Source organism: Otolemur garnettii, unplaced genomic scaffold, assembly GCF_000181295.1.
Source record: "Otolemur garnettii isolate 467f Iridium unplaced genomic scaffold, OtoGar3 scaffold00191, whole genome shotgun sequence".
Classification (NCBI taxonomy): Eukaryota; Metazoa; Chordata; class Mammalia; order Primates; family Galagidae; genus Otolemur; species Otolemur garnettii.
This window is the reverse complement of record NW_003852586.1, coordinates 947,602-956,263: the sequence shown is the minus strand read 5'-3', so window position 1 is coordinate 956,263 and position 8,662 is coordinate 947,602. Positions and strand designations below refer to the sequence as shown.

At 41.6% G+C, this 8,662-nt stretch overlaps 1 protein-coding gene across 1 annotated transcript in view; it reads left to right on the top strand.

Annotated features, from left to right (window-relative positions):
• The first annotated feature begins 5,007 nt into the window (after positions 1–5,007).
• The window catches only part of DCK (deoxycytidine kinase), a 17,077-nt gene continuing 13,422 nt past the window's right edge, over positions 5,008–8,662 (top strand). The window contains exon 1 of the mRNA XM_023507592.1: positions 5,008–5,118. The gene's annotated coding sequence lies outside the window, so the exon portion shown is untranslated. The remainder of the gene's footprint in view (positions 5,119–8,662) is intronic.

Here is an 8,662-nt window from a genome sequence, read left to right as displayed (position 1 = left end):
CTCACGCGCGGCGGCTCCGCGACTCGGCGCGCAGCTGTGCTTCCTCCAGCCTCTCCGCCGACCCTCCCGGAGCCAGTTCAGGTCTAAACATGGCCACACCGCCCAAGAGAAGCTGCCCGTCCCCCGCAGCCAGCTCTGAGGGGACCCGCATCAAGAAAGTCTCCATCGAAGGGAACATCGGTAAGGAGCCGCGGAGACGCTGGGCCGCGCGCGGGGCGGCCGGGGGGCCGTCGTCGCCTTGCTCTGCCGCTCCTCGGGCCGCCCAGTCCCCGGCGCCGTCAGGGGGGTGCCCCGGTCCGAACGCGCCTGCCGGTCTGCGGGGCGCGGCGGGGCCTGGCGGGGGTCCCGGGGTGGTGCGGCTGTGATCCGTGGCCCGCACGCCCCGCGCCCCTTTCCTGGCGCTCCCTGCCGTCGCGACCGGCCGCGTCTCCGATCCGCGCAGGCCCCTTCCCGCACCCTCCCCTCCCGCGGGGCCTGTCTCCGCGCGTCGCGCCCCTGTGGGAAGCGCAGACTGATGCGGTGGAGGAACGCGCGGCCTCTCGTCCCCGCGCGCGTTTGACGCGTCCCTAGTTTGCGTCCCAGAGAGCGCGCTCCGGGCGTTGGGGGTTCTCTGGGCACCTTCTGCCCCCGAGGACACGCTGGGCTGCGATTCTGGGAGCGCTGCCCTGACCCGAAAGAGAGTGAAAGGTTTTTGTTTCGGTCTAGACGGGGACAGGCCACCCGTGCGTGTCACTTTGCAGGCACCGGGCTGTTTCCGCACCCCGCCGGGCTTCCTGTGTTGACAGGTGTCCGGCCCCCCCTTCGGGCCCGGGCTCTAGCGCCGACCTGTAAGGGGAGGATGCGGTTAGGCGAACAGAGAACGGCCGCTCGCATCCTAGGGGAAGACGTTTTCGGAAACGCTGCACGGATGAGCCTCGCTTCACCGGCGGCGCGTGTGCGTTTGCAAGCAGGTGCCTCGAAGCCGCTCCTGGATGAGGAGGATCGGGAGACCGGAGGAGGCGGCGGGACAGAGCAGCACCGCTGGATTAACCGCCTCCTCTCTCAAATCCAGTTAGGCAGCGTGCCATATTTAGAAATCTGCTTTCCTTCAGGCATCTTCAGTCTTCCCAGCACCTGAAATAACTTTGCAACATATCACCCCATCTCTAGGGTTCCTGTATGCAAATATAATTGTGTTGTCTTAATATAAAATTCTCCACTGACTTCCTCATTTCGACAGCGACACCGATAGAAGTTGCAAACTGATGGCCTGCGTTTGCAGTATTGGCCTGCACACATCGAAAAAAAATTTTAATTTGTTACTAGCTTTAAAAAGTTTTGGGATTTCCTATAAACATCTAGATTATTGCCTTTTAAAACTTTGAAATTTTGGGGCCTACATTTCCTCTGTATGGCAACAGTTGATGTTTAGAGGGAGAATGTCCCTCACCATTTGTTGTCTCCTTTACAATAGGCTTTGTCAGTTGCTGTTTATTATTATTGCTTTTGTACTGTTGTTCATTTCTCTTTCACCATATTTGCCAGATCCAAACAAAGTATACATGTACAAGTTGTTAATCTGTGTATAGAAGACTATTTTACAGTTCCTCTGTTCTTCCTAGAATTAGAACTGTACCTGATCATTTCAGTTTTATATTCATGTAACCCATCTTCGCAAGTTTTGTGTTACTAAAGTACTCCCTTATGTTAGACTTATGGAGGACTTACCTATTCCTTAATAGTCTGTTCACAATGACTTAGCAGTACAGTGCCTACATGGTATTAGGGATTCTTTGAGTTTCTATGACTTTTTTTTTTTTTTTTTTTGAGACAGAGCCTCAAGCTGTCCCCCTGGGTAGAGTGACGTGGCATCACAGCTCACAGCAACCTCCAACACCTGGGCTCAAGCGAGTCTCCTGCCTCCGCCTCCCAAGTAGCTGGGAACACAGGCGCCCGCCACAACGCCCGGCTATTTTTTTTTTGGTTGCAGCCGTCATTGTTGTTTGGCGGGTCTGGGCTGGGGATTCGAACCCGCCACCTTAGGTGTACGTGGCTGGCGCCTTAGCCGGTTGAGCTATAGGCTCCGAGCCTCTATGACTTTTTAAAGTATTAACATCAGTGTCTTTGGTTCTTATTCTCCTGGCCTTCGTAAAAAATTAACTTATCAGCTTATTTTTCAGCTCTCACTCCCCACCCCCGAAGTTAATGAAATTGGATGTTAGTCTGATTGGGAACTACAGCTAACTACTGTTGTTACTCTGATGGAATTAAACATAACCCCTATGAGGCCAGGAGTTCAAAATTCAAGACCAGCCTGGGAAACATTAATAATGAGAGCCTTTTCTCTACAAAAATGGAAAAATTAGTCAGCTGTGGTGTCACGTGCCTGTAGCTGAAGCTACTTGGGAGGCTGCTACAGGAGGATCACTTGAGCCCAGGAGTTTGAGGACTTGAGCTATGATGGCACCACTGTACTCTATCCTGGCGTGACAGAGTGAGACCCTGTCTAAAAAGAATGTATGACCACATGAACTTTTTCTGCTTGAAAGCAGCGTTAGAAGAAGGTTGAATGCTCTAGGCCTAAGTGCTTTCAGATTCTAGCATATGCCTGATTTTTAAAACTGTCCTTGGATGCTCTTTCTGAACATCTTGTTCTCCTTTCCCTTTCTATCTAGCTCAGTGATTGGCGAATTTATTTATTTATTTATTTATTTAGAGACAGTCTCACTATATTGCCCTTGGTAGAGTACTGTGGCGTCACAGCTCACAGCAACCTCTAACTCCTGGGCTTAGGTGATTCTCTTGCCTCTGTAGCTGGGACTACAGGCACCTGCCATAATGCCCAGCTGTTTTTTTGTTGCAGCTTGACCAGGGCCGGGTTTGAACCCGCCACCCTTGGTATATGGGACGACATCGTACCCACTGAGCCACAGGCGCACACAGTTGGTGAATTTTTTAATGTACTTCCATTTACCATTGTTTTAAATGCCTTGCAGTCCCTTAGCTTACCCTCTCTATGCTAAATTTTGTTTACCAGTATTTTTCACATGATTAAATCTAATAGTCATTTAGTTTATCCTTAAAAGTTTTCTCCTCTGCTCTAGATATAATATGACTTTTGTGTTTTTCTCTCTGTGTCACCTTATTTACTTCCTACCCTTCCTTCTTTTGCTCTGTGTATGATTCTTTGAAGTTCTTCCAGTTTTTCCTTCCTTTCTATTGCCTTATGTAATGTCCTAGATTTGAATATAATTTTGTACGTCTAAGGTAACTTCTTTTTGATCTCCTTGGGTCTAATGTATAAGGGAGATGAAGTTTTGCCTGTTAGTAAAACAACTACATGAAGTTATTTATGTATCTTCTGTTGTATGTGTGTACATAAATGTAGGGTCTGGCAGAAGTGATACCCGTTTGTGCTTGAGTTTGATATTGTTATGCCACAAAATTACATACTTATGATTTTGTAATAAAAGATGGGTATAGAGTACCAGCTCATAAAAAATGGGCTTTATTTGTGCCATTATTTGTGTATGTAATTCTGTTATATAACAATGTCACACTCATACACAAAAGAGTGTTCCTGCTAGACCTTGTATATATATAAATATATAATAATGTTCTCTCCATATACATATATGTATGTATGTATGTATAGATAGAGAGAACATTATTTGACTAGATGTCTAATACTACCACATTTGGGGTCAGATATTATATATAAAGAGTGTGGTAGGAATTGGGAGTATTGATACACCCTGTAAGATTCTAGGTTAAGACTATCCTCTTAATATAATGTATTCCTGGATAATTTTAAAATAGTGAACATAGTAAGTCCTTAGTACAAATGATCTATTTTCCTTTTCTTAACCCTAGATGTCTCAGAAACTAGTGAATGATCAGGGAGAAGTAAAGTATATATGTTTTTTTCTTTTAAGGGTTTGGTAGAGTACATGCACAGTGTGTAGAACCATGAAGAAGGAGGGACAGGGCAATTGCTTGTAGGAAGGGCTTGGCAAAAATGCTTTTGTAATTTCTTTAGGCTATAGTGCCTATTAGAATATATAGTAATAATCATACTATGTTCCATTCTAAAACTCTAGGCCTTAGTCCAGTGGTTCTCAACCTTCCTAATGCCGTGACCCTTAATACAGTTCCTGTGGGTCACAACTTACAGGTTGAGAACCGCTGCCTTAGAGTTATCTTCATATTGATTTAATAGTTATTTGGCTGTTTCTTAATTAGTTTTAGGTAAAAGAGAACTGAGGTGGTCTGAAAGAGGACCTAATAAAGAGGACGTTTTTGAAAATGCAGGAGCCTAGAATGACTGTCACTGTCCTGGTGGCTTACTTGTTATCAAGCACATTGTACCCCACATGTGCATGAATGAATTCATGATATATGTGTATTTGACTTAATAAAATTAAAAAAAAATAACATGGAGCACTGTTATCTCCATTGTATTATGAGGAAACTAGTTTAGAGGGCTTCCGGACTTGTCTAGAATCACACACCTAGTTAAATGAGACAATAGCATTGACCACTTCTCAGAAAGCTTTGTCTTTAATTGCTTAGCTAAAGAAAGTGAGTCTAGGAATACGATTTTTTTTTTCCTGCCATAATAACATCATGTGTACAATTTCCTCAGGTTTTTAATTCCTCTCTTTCAGGGCTTTACTGGACTAAAAATAATAACAAACAAATGTGTTTAACACAATTGGGCAGGGAGCGTTTCATTTTCATTTTTAAAAAAACATGAAGAGAAAGTGAATACTTGTGGTTTTTTGATATCGTTTGCTGTAATAAATCTTGTAAAAGCTCAGGACTATTTGGAATTTTTTTTTTTTTTGACAGGTTTTTTTCCTCAGTTTTATCTTTCCTCTCTCAACAGCTGCAGGGAAGTCAATACTTGTGGTTTTTTGATATCGTTTGCTGTAATAAATCTTGTAAAAGCTCAGGACTATTTGGAATTTTTTTTTTTTCTGACAGGTTTTTTTCCTCAGTTTTATCTTTCCTCTCTCAACAGCTGCAGGGAAGTCAACATTTGTAAATATACTTAAACAAGTCTGTGAGGATTGGGAAGTGGTTCCTGAACCTGTTGCCAGATGGTGCAATGTTCAAAGTACTCAAGATGAATTTGAGGTATGAAAATAAAATTTTAGGAAATAAAAATAAGATCATTTTGGTTTGGAGGAGCAGTAGTATTTAATCCCTTGTTTTGTTTTTTTTTTTCTTTTTCAGTAAAACTTTCAAATCTAGTTTTAAGTCTGTATTTCCATCTGGGCCGTAGTTGCATGGCTGTGTATCTGTACAGGCTCCCTCTGTATCCACTGGGTTTTGCATCTCTGGATTCAGTCAACCATGAATTAAAAATATTTGGAAAAAAAATACTACAATAAAAATAATACAAAAAAAGAAGTACTGTGTAACAGCTATAACAGCATTTACATATATTAGGTATTATAAATTATCTAGAGATGACTTAAAATATATGAGAGAATAGGCATAGGTTATGTGCAGATTCTAGGCCATTTTATGTAAGAGACTTGAGCATCTGTGGATTTTGGTATCTCATGGGGGTTCTGGAACCAATCCCACACAGATGCCAAGGGATGAATGTATATGTAAACAGTCATGAAGCTATGCACTTAAGATTTGTGCACTTTCTTGTATCTAAGTAGTTTTTAAAGTTTTAAAAAAGTTAAAATGAGTAAACAATTTTTAAAAACTCTAATTGCAAGTTAAGTTCCTTGAGTAGCTTTTAACAAGCAAACAAGAAAAAAGTGAACAAAAAAAAATAAAAAAGATGACCCTATAACTGAGTTTTATCAGTTTACCTTTAAGCTTTTTGTGTTAGAAAACATCACTTATTTCTCATTTCTTTGTACTTTCCGTCTTTCTCAGACTTTCTCTCTGGGCACAAGTTTCAATTTCTCCGGCACTTTTCTGTTCTGCATTGCAAATAAGAAAGACAATAACAAATTTCATTTTTTTACAGAAAGTTTTTGGCTTTGAATATATTAGTGCTAACATTTTCATTTCTGCAGAAATGAGAATTGAAATTGAAAGCAGTAAAGCAGAAACCTTAATAGAAATGTATGCTAGAAACTTACTTTGTTTCAAGTGGAGAAAGAATTGAAAAAAATGTCTCCTAAAGTTTAAATGTTGGTATGAGGAATTCTGAAAACAGTAATTGTGTATTTAAAATGTGAATCACTAGCCAGATATTAGGTTTATGGTTTTGAATAATCATAAATACTTTTTGTCACATAGCTTTTATTTGCTATGCTTTGTTAACTTTAGGCCTGGGGCCCGGTTCAGTATACGCTAATCCTTAGAATAGCCAGGACCATATCGCAAAGGGACTTTCTTCCTGTATGGACCTCATTTTATTAAGACATTGATGTTTTATATCTGGTCTTTAGGGGAAAGGCATGGTTAGGGTTGGAGGGCAATAGAATTTTAAGGTGGCTAAATTTATTTATTTGCTTTTTCCCCATTTTTTTAGTAGACATATGTATTTATAGAAAAGTATATGACCCCAGTATATACGTATAGTTTGAAGAACAGGTATTTTTTTGTTTATTTTTTTTTTGAGACAGAGTTACTTTGTCACCCTTGGTAGAGTGCCTTGGTGTCACAGCTCACAACAACCTCAAACTCTTGAGTTTAAGAAATTCTCTTGCCTCAGCCTCCCAAGTAGCTGGGACTACAGATGCCCTCCACAGTACCGGGCTATTTTTTGTTGCAGTTGTTTAGCTGGCCTGGGCCGGGTTCATACCCACCACCCTCAGTGTATGTGGCCTCCCAGGTGCCTGCCACAATGCCTATTTTTTTTTTGTTGCAGTTGTCATTGTTGTTTAGCTGGCCCGTGCTGGGTTCAAATCTACCAGCCTTGGTGTATGTTGCTGGTGCCGTAACCACTGTGCTATGAGCACCCAGGTAAAGAACAGTCTTGTTTTTTTTTTTTGAGACAGAGCCTCAAGCTGTCCCCCTGGGTAGAGGGCCGTGGCATTACAGCTCACAGCAACCTCCAACTCCTGGGCTCAAGCGAGTCTCCTGCCTCCGCCTCCCAAGTAGCTGGGACCACAGGCGCCCGCCACAACGCCCGGCTATTTTTTGGTTGCAGCCGTCATTGTTGTTTGGCGGTCCAGGCTGGGGATTCGAACCCGCCACCTTAGGTGTACGTGGCTGGCGCCTTAGCCGGTTGAGCTATAGGCGCTGAGCCAAAGAACAGTTTTAAAGCCAACATCTTTGTAACAATTAATCAGGTCAAAAATAAAATGTTATCATCATTCCAGAAGTTTCTGCTTGTCTTTTTACAATCACAGTATTTTCTTCCATAAAGTAGTAACACTTTTAGGAGTAATCATTGATATAGTCTTTATTTGTTTATTTATTTTTTGAGACAGTCTTAATGTGTCGCTCTCAGTAGAGTGCAGTGGTATCACAGCTTACAGCAAACTCTTTGGCTTAAGTGATTCTCTTGCCTCAGCTTTCCAAGTAGCTGGGACTACAGACACCTGCCACAATACCGGGCTATTTTTTGTTGCAGTTGTTTAGCTGGCCTGGGCCGGGTTCATAACCACCACCCTCAGTGTATGTGGCTGGCGCCATAACCACTGTGCTATGGGTGCTGAGCCAATTGACATATTCTTATGATAGTAGTTTTCCTGTGATCTAAAAATGATTTGAGTATACATGAACATACCTAAGAAATGTAATTTAGTTTTGTCTGTCTTTGAATGTTATAGAAATGGAATTGCACTGTTTGTATTCCTTTTCTCTTTTACTTAATAAGTTTATAAAATTTGTCCATATTGTTGAATGCAGCTATAGCTTGTTCATTTTTGTTGTGATATATAGTATTTAATTTTATTTAATACTGTTTGTCTATTTTATACCTTTGAGTTTAGAGTGGTTTGTAATTTAGTTGCTCATATAAACAGTATTGCTCTGAACATGAATTCTGATGTACACATGTAAGAGTTTCCCTAGGAATAAGAAGTGAGATTACTGAGTGTGAGGGTATGCTTTAGAAACTCGTTTTCCAAAGTGGTTATCAATTTTCTCTCCTTACAGTATAATTAAGCTCTCATTAGTCTATTTCTTTGCCAACACTTACTGTTGTTTTGGTCCCTAATTTTTGTCATTCTGCTGAGTGTTTATTATCTTTTATGTTTTAAATTTATATTTTCCTGATTGCTAATTAGATTGTATTCCTTTTTATATGTTTATTAGCCATTTGGATCTCTTTGGTGACGTTCCTGTTCAGGGCTTTTCCCCATTTACCTCTGGGTCATCTGTTTTATTTCTCTGACATTTTTACCTCCCAAAATATGTTTAGTGGCCTCTGGATTTTTAAAGCCTTTCATTAAAATGCCAATTCAAGTTTGTATACCTTTTAAAATGAGAGATTTGAGTTCTAAAAACACCATTTTTAGTCATGGGCTCCCCACTTTGGGAGGTGAGAGGATCACTTGGTTTCAGGAGTTCAAGACCAGCTTTGGCAACTTAGCAAGACCCATCTCTACAAAGATAAAAAGTTAGCCAGATGTGGTGGCATGCACTTATGTCTAAGCTACTTGGAAGGCTGAGGCAGGAGGATTGTTTGAGCCTAGCAATTTGAGGTTGTGGTGGACTATGTTGACACCATTGCGCTCTAGCCTAGGAGACCAACCAAGAC